The sequence below is a fragment of the Salmo salar genome, chromosome ssa06, assembly GCF_905237065.1.
Source record: "Salmo salar chromosome ssa06, Ssal_v3.1, whole genome shotgun sequence".
NCBI classification, from domain to species: Eukaryota; Metazoa; Chordata; class Actinopteri; order Salmoniformes; family Salmonidae; genus Salmo; species Salmo salar.
The window spans coordinates 45,091,491-45,106,689 of NC_059447.1; the positions used below are offsets into that span (position 1 = coordinate 45,091,491).

Consider the following 15,199-nt stretch of genomic DNA (forward strand, 5'->3'; position numbering starts at 1 on the left):
CGGCTGGAGTGGTGTAAAGCTCGCCGCCATTTGACTCTGGAGCAGTGGAAACACATTCTCTGGAGTGATGAATCACGCTTCACCATCTGGCAGTCCGACGGACGAATCTGGATTTTACGGATGCCAAGGGAAACTCTAGCTACCCTTAGGTCCAGTGAAGGGAAACAGTTTGGAGAAGGGCCTGTTTCAGCATGACAATGCCCCCGTGCACAAAGCGAAGTCCATACAGAAATGGTTTGCCGAGATCGGTGTGGAAGAACCTGACTGACCTGCACAAAGCCCTGACCTCAACCCCATTGTACACCTTTGGGATGAATTGGAACGCCGACTGAGAGACAGGCCTAACCGCCCAACATCAGTGCCAAACCTCACTAATGCTCTTGTGGCTGAATGAGTCAAGTCCCCGAAGGCAATGTTCCAACATCTACTGGAAAACCTTCCCAGAAGAGTGAAGGCTGTTATAGCACCAAAGGGGGGACCAACTCCATATTAACGCCCATGATTTTGGAATGAGATGTTCGACGAGCAGACTTTTGGTCATACAGTGTGTCTGTGATAGGATTAGGGTCCCAGTGTGATTTAGTTTGAACCCAGTGTTTCCCTGTGTCTCACAGAACACAGAGGCATGCCAGAGAGAAAGGGTTATTGTATGGAGTGGAGCCTAGACAACAGGGGAAAATAGAGGGGGAGAGAAAAGGAGAGGGAGAGGTAAACGGAAAGACCGGGAAATGGATAGATCGAGTGAGAGAGTGGGGGAGGACAGCAAAGGAAAGGATGAGAAAAGGACATGGATGACCAATGGAGAGAGGTGAAGAAGGAAATATGGAAACACTACTATATTGCTCATTCTCACACACTCCCGCCTCTCTCTCTCTCTCTCTCTCTTTCACACACACACACACACACACACACACACACACACACACACACACACACACACACACACACACACACACACACACACACACACACACACACACACACACACACACACACACACACACACACACACACACACACAATGTCATAAACCGACAAGACTCTCTGGAGCTCATCTCCCTGCAGTCGCATTCACAACTTGGTTGTTGAGAGAGCTAGTGTACGGGAGGGGAAGGAAGGGACCTAAAAAGAGGGAGAGAAAGAGAGGGATGGAGATAAAGGACGAGCTACTCTTCATTTAGACACAGATGTGATTTGACGTGGCCACCGAAGTACGACTCCTCCGCCCCTAAAACCAGGTCCCACCGCAAACCTCTGATCCCTACTGCACTGTACCATTGCTCAAGAACAGCATGTTCCCTAGTGCGTGCGTGCGCGTGTGCTCGCTAGCGTGTGAGAGAGCGAGAGTGAGAGAGGATTAAGTGGATGAGTGAGCACAAAAGTGAGTCAATGGCAATGCATGTAATGTGAATGTGTATGCAACGGAGTGTGTGAGTGGGTGTCAGCTCCTTTGTTTATGATAACATTGAGTTTTAATTTCATATATCTGGTGTTTCTAAGCCACGGATTTGCAGATTGACTGACGGGTTCACACCTTTTGGCTTGGCTAGCTAGCTTTTGTTTGAAAAATCCATCTGGACACAGTACCGTGGTCTCACCTGGGCTGCCAATTTCACATCATTTGAGGAGTCGCCTGAAGCTTTAGAGTAATGAGAGACAGTGGAATACCGCAGTGCTGAGGCAGAGGGCTCGTAGTGAGGACGACTGGCTACTATTCTGAACTTTGTGTGGCGAGCTTTCTGGCGTCCAGAGCTGCTGAGGCATCAGCCAAGTGGTGTTACACAGACTGGAAGAGGCTATAAGTGGCTATATGACTCAGGCTGGTTCCCAGACTTGCCCTCCCACAAGATCATCAGCAGACTCCATCACCATCCTCTGTCCAGCTCCCTCCGCTCAAGCCATGAACTGGCCCTCTCTGTCTTCGGAGGATGCAGCTTTCAAAGACTTGGCCTTTATTGGTTGGCCCGTCATGATATATTGCTTGTTTGTTTTTTTGCTTTCGAAGCGCTTTGAGATTCTACGAAAAGCGCTATGGAAATATAATACATGATTAGTGTGTGTGTGTGTGTGTATATCTCCCTTTCTAAATCACGGGGACACTACTCACACACGCTCACAATAAAGACACACTCAATGTGTCACTCGCTGCACAGATCCAATAACATACAATAGAACACCGTCCATAGGGCATTGTCTCTGTCACTGGCTTCACTATCCACTAATCTCTACATGGAGCAGATTACCTGACAGTGAGATCAGTGATTTAACTTGACACATCCACATCATTTAGAGAATAGTAGGCAAGCGCAGTGATGGCTGTGGACGGTCAGTTAACACGACAGGGGAAGTGTTTTAAATGTACTGTAAGTCAGTATTGTAGGCTTTGTATGTACACAGTGTACAAAACATTAGGAACACCTGCTCTTTCCATGAGAAACTGGCCAGGTGAATCCAGCTGCAAGCTATGATCCCATTATTGATGTCACTTGTTAAACCCACTAAATCCAAACAGTGTAGATTAAAGGTTAAAGAAGGATTTTTAAGCCTTGAGACAATTGAGACATGGATTATGTATGTGGGCCATTCAGAGGGTGAATGGGCAAGACAAAATATGCATTTAAACGGTGTATGATAGTAGGTGCCAGGTGCACCGGTTTGAGTGCCTCAAGAACTGCAACGCTGCTGGGTTTTTCACGCGCAACAGTTTCCCATGTGTATCAAGAAGGTCCACCACCCAAAGGACATCCAGCCAAAGGCAGGCCAGTGGTCAAAAAACAGGTAATTGATGAAAGAGGACAAAGGAGGCTGACCACGAAGTGTGCAGATCAACAGACGGGCTACAGTTAGTCAACTGACAGTCCAGTACAACATATGTGCCAAAAGACCCATAAAAGAATGCACAGCTCCTCGTACCTTGACCTGAATAGGGGCATGACAGACGACAACCTTACAGAGTTTCACTTCTTTCAGCAAAATACAAGAAACTGAGGTTGCAGTTGGCTACGGAACGGAAAGACTGGACACCGGAGAATTGGGAAAACATTGCCTGGCCTGAAGAAATCCCGGTTCCTTCTGTTTCACGCTGATGGGAAGACTAGGGTATGGAGAAATGCCGCGTGTCAACATTGCAGGCTGGCGGTGGTGGTGTGTTTTCATGGCACACATTGGGCCCCGTGATAAAAGTGGAGCAACGTCTGGATATCTGAACATCATTGCCAGTCAGGTGCATCCCTTCACGGCAGCAGTGTATCCATCTGCAAATAGATTGTTTTCAGCAGGATAATGCCCCATGCCACAAGGCTAGGATTGTCCAGGAATGGTTCCACGAACATGACAGTAAATTCAGCATACTACAGTGGGCTGCCCAGTAACCAGATCTCAATTCAATTGAGCATCTTTGGGATGAGATGGAACGAGCTACGCAGAGTAGAGATCCACTACCAGCCAATTTGACACAACTGTGGGAAGCATTGGAGTCGACATGGGCCAGCATCCCTGTGGAACGCTTTCGACACCTTGTAGAGTCCATGCCCGACACTTTGAGGCTGTTCTGAGAGCAGAAGGGAGTGCAACTCTACATTAGGAAGGTGTTCCTAATGTTTTGTTACACTCAGTGTAGATGATCAGACTGAGGACATATGCACCATCCACATGTGGAGACATCCAATCGGTGTGAATGACAGAGAATGAATAGCAACAGTCAAACATACCGCAGCAGTGGGTTTTCAATTTAATTCAATATGATTAATAATAACTCAGTCAGGGAGCAATTAATTATATTTTTTTTAAACTGTCGGAGCACAATATCATGCATGTACTACGCAGGCAATATGCACGTGTGTGTGTATGCCTTTAATCCTACAGGTCTCAAGACAATTCCAGAACGTATAAATGTGACGTATTACAGAGCAATAGACGACGTGAAACACAGGAGTGAGGTTTCAATCATCCTCATGGCACAAACAGTGAACAGGAGGACAACCCATAAAAAGCTTCACATGACCTACATTCCTACATTTCACGTGATTGACACCACAGGGCAACTCCTCTTCTGCTTACTATGAAAGTGCCAAGCTGCTAATAAGGATCATTAACAGTGGACGACGGTACGCCGAACAATCCCTAAAAATACCTGTAGCAGCCAAGACTGAACCTACTCAAGGAATATTCAACCAGGAATTACAACCGTGAACAAAAGATAGGGAAGAAGTTTATGTTGTGAATATGCCGTACATATTACATAGGAAATGGAGGGAAAATGTCTTGCAGGGTTACTCACTATTGCAGTGTGCGCCCATTGAAGACCTCAGTATAAAAAATGGGTGAATATCGCCTGAAGGGATAATAATGTTTTACTGTTTTGAATTGTATTATAAGACAGTATAATATGGCTGTCTTTGGCTGCCTTTGAGCAACAAAATGGCTGACTAAGGGTTAAAAGCAAAACCTTCCAATGTCCCAAAAAGAAGAAAGGGAGATAGAGAACAGGCAAATAAAACAACAACGGAACAGGGGCTGTGCAGACAGAACAGTCTCTGACCTAATTAGGCAGAGAGAGACAGAAAGAAAGGAGACAAGAGAGAGAGGAGAGACAGAGAGGAGAGACAGAGGAGACAGAAGAGAGAGAGAAAGAAGAGAGAGAAGAGATGGAAAGAAAGAGAGAGAAGCAAGGAGAGAGAGAGAAGAAAGAAGAGAGATGAGCGAGAGAGAAGAGAGATGAGCGAGCGAAGAGAGATGAGCGAAAGAGAAGAGAGATGAGCGAGAGAGAGAAGCGGCAAGGAGCAGCACAATGAAATAAAGCATTTGGGCACATTATATAACAAGGGAATGCGATATCGGGGAGAGGGACAAAAAAGCCATCCTTCACTTCAAAGCCTGTTACACAATTTGTTTGTTAAGGGGGCGGAGTGGAGAGGGGGGGAGGCGAGACATAACTGGGCTTCAGATGTAATTATTGGTTCTGAATAGAGACACAGTGTGTGTGTGTGTGTGTGTGTGTGTGTGTGTGTGTGTGTGATCTTCTATTATTTGAGTTTGTGTGAGTAAACCGTGTGTGTGTGTGACTGCACAGATCAATCACATCAGATCTTTTCACATCAGATCTTTTCCAGAGCTGATCTGATTGGTCAAAAGACCAGTTCGTGGGGGGAAAAAAAGATCAGAATTGGGCCGCCTGTCTAAACGCAGCCTGCGTGTCTGACGCTGTATGTGATAACCTGAGTGATGTACAAGCCTGTGTTGTCCTCACATCTTTCTCCTGCAATCTCTCCCCTCCAGTTAGTGCCTGAGCAGAGCCAGAAAGAAATCAGACCATAGTGTGCAGAGTGCAGACATCTCTTTTAGAGTGTCACCCGGCTCACACACAGATAATCCTGTTACAGGGTCTGTCTACTCTGCTCCTCTCCCCCATATCTTTAGGACCCTGTCAAATCACACCAAGCCGAGCCAAACTAAGCCAAGCTAGCAGAGCCACCGAGACCTCATTCACCCAGGGAAATAATAGGAGTTGCGGCCCCATTTCATTTCAGAACTGAGCTAAATTCAGTTTCAGCACTGGGCTGCGTTCCATTTCAATTCAGGTATTGAAATGCCACCCATTTTGGAAATGCCATGTCTAATTGAGTTGAGAGGACCTGAAATTGAACAGAGCCCCCAACTCACTTTGCTATGACACAAGTGTCTCACACACACACACACACACACACACACACACACACACACACACAGAGAGAGAGAGGAGAGAAGAGAAGAGAAGAGAAGAGAGGAGAGAGACAGAGATAAAGAGAAAGCAAGGGCGAGAAAGAGCGAGAAGACCCTTCTGCCTCTTCTGTCTGACATTGAAGGAGGGTGATGGCAAAAGGCAAATCCCGCTTTCTCCCCATCCTTCCCCCTTTCCCTCCATCTTTCCTTCCATCCCCTCCACCCCCAGCTCTCGATATTGCATTTTGGAAATAGTATCCATTATGTGAAGAGAGGGAGGGACGAGAGGCGTGGAGAGGAGAGGGGAAGTGAGATGGAGAAAGGGAGGAAAAGGAGAGAAAGGGAAGGGAGGGGGAGTTGATGATAGATAGAAAGGATGAAGTTTAAATCAGAGCAGTGCCCGCGGCGCTTTTTGGCGGGGGGGGGCGGGAGAACGGGGTGAGGAGGGGTTATTGGATCATTCGTCACCAACCGCCGCAACATGTGACCACGGTTTCCACGACAACCCCGGGATTCCCACACAACAATCAGTCTTGGATAGACATTAGAGGGTGGGGGAAAGAGGGAGGGAGGGAGGGAAGGGGGAGAGGGAGGGTGAAGAAAACCTCATCCTAAACCATCCCACTCGTGGTTGTCACCTCGAGGGATGGCTGGAGAAGAGAGGACCTTCCTCTTTTTGAACGCAGGCCGGAAAATGTATCTCTCTAATTCACACAGCATCATATATGGCTTGATGGTGAATGTGTGTATAGAAGGACCAGACAAATATACTGGAGCTCACTACATAATCGTTTTTGAAGAGGTATGTGTGCACGTGCGTGTGGAAATGTGTGTGCGTGACCGAACCAGACACAAAAAAAAGACCCAGCTGAACACAGCCCAGCTAAGCCACGTGGAACAGTGAGTGAACTACAATACACTGTGACATTCTAACTCAAGGTTAAACTGTCTTGGCTTACACAGTAAATACCTCAAACACGCAGTAAACACAGGGTAAGGGTGGTGTGATAAGCCCTGCAGAGAGAGGACTGCTGTGTGTACGACGTGGGTGTGTGTGTGTACGACGTGGGTGTGTGTGTGTTCTGACTGGGGGAGAAGTGGAGTGACTCTGTCTTGGAGGGTTTACACTGTCATTAGAGTCATCTTATTAAAACAGACCCCCTTCAACACCCTACAATAATGTAATGGCCACAGCGTCGTGCAAGCAAGCAGTCAGTCAGTCAGTCAGTCAGTCAGTCAGTCAGTCAGTCAGTCAGTCAGTGTCTGTCTGTCTGTCCTGAATGCATGTGCGTAAACAAACAAAGTGTGGTACTACACTGTGCACCGTGGCATTGTTCTGGGCATTGCGTTACCATGCAAACAGGCACGTCCTTCCATATGTGAGTGTATTTGAACGCTAATGCATTGGGAACACTTTCAAAATGAACACACTGCACTAATGTAAATGTCATCTATCTGTAGGCAGTAAAAGCAGGCTATACGCACGCGAAAGGAAAACTCCAACTGAGTGCATACCAATTAGAACAAACCATAATAGACTGTCCTTAAGAGTACCATTTGCATCTTGCACCATTCATTAGCATCCTGTACCATTAGCATCCTGTACCATTAAAATGCACTCCATACATAATAGACAGGACAAGGAGTTTTTCTGGGAAAGATCTGATCTGTCTGAAAGACAGGTGGAAAGAGAGAGAGAGAGAGAGAAAGAGAAGAGTGGAGGGAAAGGGTAGGGGTTAGAGAGAAAGGGTAGGGGTTAGAGAGAGAGAGAGAGAGAGAGAGAGAGAGAGAGAGAAGAGTGGAGGGAAAGGGTAGGGGTTAGAGAGAAAGAGAGAAGAGTGGAGGGAAAGGGTAGGGGTTAGAGAGAGAGAGAGAAGAGTGGAGGGAAAGGGTAGGGGTTAGAGAGAGAGAGAAGAGTGGAGGGAAAGGGTAGGGGTTAGAGAGAGAGAGAAGAGTGGAGGGAAAGGGTAGGGGTTAGAGAGAGAGAGAAGAGTGGAGGGAAAGGGTAGGGGTTAGAGAGAGAGAGAAGAGTGGAGGGAAAGGGTAGGGGTTAGAGAGAGAGAGAAGAGTGGAGGGAAAGGGTAGGGGTTAGAGAGAGAGAGAAGAGTGGAGGGAAAGGGTAGGGGTTAGAGAGAGAGAGAAGAGTGGAGGGAATGGGTAGGGGTTAGAGAGAGAGAGAGAGAGAGAGAAGAGTGGAGGGAAAGGGTAGGGGTTAGAGAGAGAGAGAGAGAGAGAGAGAGAGAAGAGTGGAAGGAAAGGGTAGGGGTTAGAGAGAGAGAGAGAGAGAGAAGAGTGGAAGGAAAGGGTAGGGGTTAGAGAGAGAGAGAGAGAGAGAGAGAGAGAGAGAGAAGAGTGGAGGGAAAGGGTAGGGGTTAGAGAAAGAGAGAAGAGTGGAGGGAAAGGGTAGGGGTTAGAGAGAGAGAGAGAGAGAGAGAGAGAAGAGTGGAAAGAAAGGGTAGGGGTTAGAGAGAGAGAGAAGAGTGGAGGGAAAGGGTAGGGGTTAGAGAGAGAGAGAGAGAGAGAGAGAGAGAGAAGAGTGGAGGGAAAGGGTAGGGGTTAGAGAGAGAGAGAGAGAGAGAAGAGTGGAGGGAAAGGGTAGGGGTTAGAGAGAGAGAGAAGGGTGGAGGGAACGGGTAGGGGTTGGAGAGAGAGAGAGAAGAGTGGAGGGAAAGGGTAGGGGTTAGAGAGAGAGAGAGAAGAGTGGAGGGAAAGGGTAGGGGTTAGAGAGAGAGAGAGAGAGAAGAGTGGAGGGAATGGGTAGGGGTTAGAGAGAGAGAGAAGGGTGGAGGGAACGGGTAGGGGTTGGAGAGAGAGAGAGAAGAGTGGAGGGAAAGGGTAGGGGTTAGAGAGAGAGAGAGAGAGAGAGAAGAGTGGAGGGAAAGGGTAGGGGTTAGAGAGAGAGAGAGAGAGAGAGAGAGAAGAGTGGAGGGAAAGGGTAGGGGTTAGAGAGAGAGAGAGAAGAGTGGAGGGAAATGGTAGGGGTTAGAGAGAGAGAGAAGAGTGGAGGGAAATGGTAGGGGTTAGAGAGAGAGAGAGAAGAGTGGAGGGAAAGGGTAGGGGTTAGAGAGAGAGAGAAGAGTGGAGGGAAATGGTAGGGGTTAGAGAGAGAGAAGAGTGGAGGGAAAGGGTAGGGGTTAGAGAGAGAGAGAGAAGAGTGGAGGGAAAGGGTAGGGGTTAGAGAGAGAGAGAGAAGTGTGGAGGGAAAGGGTAGGGGTTAGAGAGAGAGAGAAGAGTGGAGGGAAAGGGTAGGGGTTAGAGAGAGAGAGAGAAGTGTGGAGGGAAAGGGTAGGGGTTAGAGAGAGAGAGAGAGAGAGAAGAGTGGAGGGAAAGGGTAGTGGTTAGAGAGATACAGAGAGAGAGAGAGAGAGAGAGAGAGAGAGAGAGAGAGAGAGAAGAGTAGAGGGAAAGGGTAGTGGTTAGAGAGAGAGAGAGAAGTGTGGAGGGAAAGGGTAGGGGTTAGAGAGAGAGAGAGAGAGAGAAGAGTGGAGGGAAAGGGTAGTGGTTAGAGAGATACAGAGAGAGAGAGAGAGAGAGAGAGAGAGAGAGAGAAGAGTAGAGGGATAGGGTAGGGGTTAGAGAGAGAGAGAAGAGTGGAGGGAAAGGGTAGGGGTTAGAGAGAGAGAGAAGAGTGGAGGGAAAGGGTAGTGGTTAGAGAGAGAGAGAAGAGTGGAGGGAAAGGGTAGGGGTTAGAGAGAGAGAGAAGAGTGGAGGGAAAGGGTAGGGGTTAAGAGAGAGAGAGAGAGAGAGAGAGAGAGAGAGAAGAGTGGAGGGAAAGGGTAGTGGTTAGAGAGAGAGAGAGAGAGAGAGAGAGAGAGAAGAGTGGAGGGAAAGGGTAGGGGTTAGAGAGAGAGAGAAGAGTGGAGGGAAAGGGTAGGGGTTAGAGAGAGAGAGGAAGAGTGGAGGGAAATGGTAGTGGTTAGAGAGAGAGAGAGAGAGAGAGAGAGAGAGAGAGAGAGAGAAGAGTAGAGGGAAAGGGTAGTGGTTAGAGAGAGAGAGAGAGAGAGAGAGAGAAGAGTGGAGGGAAAGGGTAGGGGTTAGAGAGAGAGAGAAGTGTGGAGGGAAAGGGTAGGGGTTAGAGAGAGAGAGAGAGAGAAGAGTGGAGGGAAAGGGTAGGGGTTAGAGAGAGAGAGAAGAGTGGAGGGAAATGGTAGGGGTTAGAGAGAGAGAGAGAAGAGTGGAGGGAAAGGGTAGGGGTTAGAGAGAGAGAGAAGAGTGGAGGGAAAGGGTAGGGGTTAGAGAGAGAGAGAAGAGTGGAGGGAAAGGGTAGGGGTTAGAGAGAGAGAGAAGAGTGGAGGGAAAGGGTAGTGGTTAGAGAGAGAGAGAAGAGTGGAGGGAAATGGTAGGGGTTAGAGAGAGAGAGAAGAGTGGAGGGAAAGGGTAGTGGTTAGAGAGAGAGAGAAGAGTGGAGGGAAAGGGTAGGGGTTAGAGAGAGAGAGAAGAGTGGAGGGAAAGGGTAGTGGTTAGAGAGAGAGAGAAGAGTGGAGGGAAATGGTAAGGGTTAGAGAGAGAGAGAGAAGAGTGGAGGGAAAGGGTAGGGGTTAGAGAGAGAGAGAAGAGTGGAGGGAAAGGGTAGGGGTTAGAGAGAGAGAGAAGAGTGGAGGGAAAGGGTAGGGGTTAGAGAGAGAGAGAAGAGTGGAGGGAAAGGGTAGGGGTTAGAGAGAGAGAGAGAAGAGTGGAGGGAAAGGGTAGGGGTTAGAGAGAGAGAGAAGAGTGGAGGGAAAGGGTAGGGGTTAGAGAGAGAGAGAAGAGTGGAGGGAAATGGTAGGGGTTAGAGAGAGAGAGAGAAGAGTGGAGGGAAATGGTAAGGGTTAGAGAGAGAGAGAAGAGTGGAGGGAAATGGTAGGGGTTAGAGAGAGAGAGAGAAGAGTGGAGGGAAAGGGTAGGGGTTAGAGAGAGAGAGAAGAGTGGAGGGAAATGGTAGGGGTTAGAGAGAGAGAGAAGAGTGGAGGGAAAGGGTAGGGGTTAGAGAGAGAGAGAAGAGTGGAGGGAAATGGTAGGGGTTAGAGAGAGAGAGAAGAGTGGAGGGAAAGGGTAGTGGTTAGAGAGAGAGAGAAGAGTGGAGGGAAATGGTAAGGGTTAGAGAGAGAGAGAGAAGAGTGGAGGGAAAGGGTAGGGGTTAGAGAGAGAGAGAAGAGTGGAGGGAAATGGTAGGGGTTAGAGAGAGAGAGAGAAGAGTGGAGGGAAAGGGTAGGGGTTAGAGAGAGAGAGAGAAGAGTGGAGGGAAAGGGTAGGGGTTAGAGAGAGAGAGAAGAGTGGAGGGAAAGGGTAGGGGTTAGAGAGAGAGAGAGAGAGAGAGAGAGAGAAGAGTGGAGGGAAAGGGTAGGGGTTAGGAGAGAGAGAAGAGTGGAGGGAAAGGGTTAGAAATAGAGATAAAGAAAGAGAGAGAGGGAGGGCTAAGTGAAGAGAGAGAATGGAGAGAGTAAATTGAAGAGAGAAAGAGGTTTTACTAGACTTTTCAGCTACACATATTACTGCAATGTAAACTTGCAAACTTGTCACCTCCTCCACCTCCAGAGGTAGCGTACGACACTCGCCCGACAGCTGCCACCCTCTAAGCAAGGCAGTGTAAACAGAATTGACTCGTTGAGCCAACACTGTTACAGTAAAAATTGTAATAGCAGAGCAAATTTTTTTTTAATGAAATGTACAGACATTTTCCTTATTCGTTCTTATTGAGTTTTTACCTGTAATTGTAATAACAGCTTATGACATTCTGAAATTGTTGCCATAGCTTTAAGTCTCAACAGCAAATTTTTTTGTGCCTTGACTGCACTGAGCCACTGATGTCCAGGCAGGAAGCAACTTCATCAAATGACGCCTGGTTTGTTCTAAGGTAACTGTAATACGCTAGTGTCATCTTAAGATTGTGTTTCAGCTAGCTAGATAGACACTTAGGATTACACTAGCTCAAGTTACCTAGCTGTGTAGCTTATATTATAACATGAATGTCACTGTGCGATAACGTTACTGTACTTTTCTATCCGAATGGGAGGGGTAAACAGTCATTATTGATATGCTAACGTTACTTGATCATGAAGCATGACGTTAGCTAGCTAGCAAGAGTCGGCTGTGTATTGTCAGCTAACTGAACGTGTACGGACAGGAAAATAAACCCTTTGCATGCACATTCTTGTGCATTGTTGCAGTATCCAAGAGTGCTAAGATGTTTCAGAAGAAAAGTCACTCAGATTGTTTAACAGTTTGTCAAATTGGAGCTGCAGACCAAGATTGGCGCGTTGCCGGCCACGACGAAAGGTCAGGCAAGGATGTAGTATGAATTGAAAAGTAGATCTCTTTCGCCACTCCGCTCTTCAGACTCCCCTCCTCTCGTAGCAGGGAATAGGGCCTAAAGTCTAACGGCAGTGTGTCGTCGGCAGTGTGAGAGAGCTCTTTTTGAGCTGAGCAACATCAAAAGCTGAGCACGAGTCCCAGTGGGACTGGGAAGGAAGCCTAGATGATAACACCAGCGTTTGCCAGTGTGTGTGTGCGTGTAGCGATAAACATAGGACGGGGACAGTCTTTCCTGTTGCACAGGCAGCGAGATGAGGGAGAGAGCTGAGCTCCCCTTTATATACAACAGGGGGGCATGAAAATGAAAGAATGGCTGCGCTAGCCGTCGCTGGCAGTAGCTGTAGAAGCCTTGCAGCTCTAGTCAGTTTTGTTCCTGCTGGTGCAAGGTCGGCCAGTGAAAGACCGATACATGTGAATGAATATGTCTGGTTGCCTGTGGGTACACTACACTGTAGGTTGAATGTGTTTGGAAAAATACATTGACGTGCCTGTACGACTTTGTCCTTGCGAGTGCAGCGTGACAGTGTATTTTGGTGTGTTCCTGTATCCACGTGTCCGTTTGAGTCTGGATTTGTCTGTGTGAGTCCATGATTGGGATCGTGTGTGTGTGTGTGTGTGTTCCTGGGAGAGTGGAAATTAGAACAAAGTTGAAATTAGAATAGGCTGGAAATCAGGCTAGAACAGGCTGGACTACACAGCCCGACCGCCAAGGGATAGAGGGACTCCCTCTTTATTTTTCTCCCACTCTCGTTCCTTTTCCAACTGTCTTTTTCATGCTTTCTTCTCGTTCCCCCTCTTCCTCTTCTCCGCTCTCCTCACCCCCCCAGACTCTTTCTGCTTGACTGCTGATACAGAGCCTCTCCTGTGGCCCGGTGCAGTAGATGTTATCAGGCTGTGATAATGTAATTCACTCCAGAGACAGACAGGACGGGGGATTTTCTCCAGCAGAGGAGAGGACTTTTCTACCGAGTGTCTCGTCATTCCCTGTTTACACTCCTGGTATTCCCAGGCAACTAAACATATTTTGGCGTGGCGAAACGACATCTAGACAGATTATTTGAGGATAAACACACACAAGTACACATGCTTGCACACACAAACAAGACCTACATAGGAGTTCACTCATGCACTCCTTCCACAAACAGAAAGACAAAAACATGTTTTACATGCATGAGAACACACACGTGTTAACATAGTGTACACACACACACACCCATTCCCAATGCCACACCTGACTCTGAAAGCGGACTGATTATTTGGCATAGATTAGAGCATATCGTTGGCATACAGCCAAGCACCATGCAAGAGGCTTACCTTGCACCGTGGCGAAGCCCTAACCCTGGAGATACAGCCGTGTCAGGCTGCTATCGGCCTCCAAAGCAATGGTCTGCCATGGAAGTGACATAGGCATCTATAATAAGAAAGAGAGAGAAGATATTAGCTTTAGTACGCATGGCTCAACTGCTACTGGGCTCCTTCGTCTCAGTGTCCTATCCCTTGCCGTAATCTCACATGGTCACTTCAGCTTGGGCAGGGATTCTCCCTCTCAGCAAGAGTCTCTCTCTCTCATATCATAACTATACTGAACACAAATATAAATGCAACAATTTCAAAGATTTTACTGAGTCAACAGTTCATATATAGAAATCAGTCAATTGAAATAAATTCATTATGCCCCAATCTATGAATTTGACATGGCTGGGAATGCAGACATGCATCTGTTGGTCACAGAAACCTTTTTTTTTTTTTTTTTAAAGGTAGGGGTGACCACCATTTCTCTCATGCAGTGCAACACATCTCCTTTGCATAGAGTTGATCAGGCTGTTGATTGTGGCCTATGGACTGTTGTTTCACTCCTCAATGGCTGTGTGAAGTTGCTGGATATTGGCGTGAACTGGAACACGCTGTCGTACACATCGATCCAGAGCATCCCAAACATGCTCATTGGGTGAAATGTCTGGTGAGTATGCAGGCTATGGAAGAACTGGGACATTTTCAGCTTCCAGTAATTGTGTACAGATCCTTGCGACATGGGGCTGTGCATCATCATGCTGAAACATGAGGTGATGGCTTCGGATGAATGGCACGACAATTGGCCTCAAGATCTCGTCACGGTATCTCTGTGCATTCAGATTGCCATCGATAAAATTCAATGGTGTTTATTATCCGTAGCTTATGCTTTCCCATACCATTACCCCACCATGGGGCACTCTGTTCACAATGTTGACATCAGCAAACTGCTCGCCCACATGACACCATACACGCCGTCTGCCATCTGCCCGGAACAGTTGAGACCGGGATTCATCTGTGAAGAGCACACTTCTCCAGCATGCCAGTGGCCATCGAAGGTGAGCATTTGCCCACTGAAGTTGGTTACGACTCCAAACTGCAGTCAGGTCAAGACCCTGGTAAGGACGACGAGCACGCTGATGAGCTTCCCGGAGACAGTTTCTGACAGTTGATGCAGAAATAATTAGGTCTGGCAAACCCACAGTCTCATTTACTGTCCGGCTGGTTGGCATCAGGCGATTCCGCAGGTGAAGAAGCCGGATGTGGAGGTCTTGGATTGGCGTAGTTACACGTGGTCTGCGGTTGTGAGGCCGGTTGGACGTACTGCCAAATTCTCTAAAATTAGGTTGGAGGTGGCTTATGGTAGAGAAATTAACATTCAACTTTTAGCTCTGGTGGATATTCCGGCAGTCAGCATGCCAATTGCATGCGCCCTCAAAACTTGAGACTTCTGCAGCGTTGTGTGACACAACTGCACACTTTAGAGTGGCCTGTTATTGTCCCCAGCACAAGGTGCACCTGTGTAATGATTGTGCTGCTTAATTGGTTTCTTGATATGCCACACCTGTCAGGTGGATGGATTATCTTGGCAAAGTAGAAATGCTCACTAACAGGGATGTAAATAAACATGTGCACAAAATTTGAGAGAAATAATCTTTTGTGTGTATGGAACACTTCTGGGATCTTTTATTTCAGCTCATGAAACCAACACTTTACGTGTTGTGTTTATACTTTAGTTCAGTGCACTATATGAGGCAGATACGAGGGTGGCAGAGAAATGTTAAAAAGACAGAAAGAAGGGAGTAGGGAGAGAATCTCCTTCCCTCATCTCACACTAAATGTCCATTGCATCTGAGAGGAGGGTGAGAGGAATGGGAGGGGGCTGGGAGATGGGGTGTGTGTGTGTGTGTGTGTGTGT

General features: G+C 47.6%; 1 protein-coding gene across 2 annotated transcripts in view; it reads right to left on the minus strand.

Moving 5' to 3' along the window:
- Positions 1 to 15,199, minus strand: part of LOC106607468 (retinoic acid receptor alpha) — a 182,270-nt gene that overhangs the window by 120,872 nt on the left and 46,199 nt on the right. For both annotated transcript variants that reach the window (XM_014204449.2, XM_045720631.1), the window contains exon 2: positions 13,306 to 13,402. The gene's annotated coding sequence lies outside the window, so the exon portion shown is untranslated. The remainder of the gene's footprint in view (positions 1 to 13,305; positions 13,403 to 15,199) is intronic.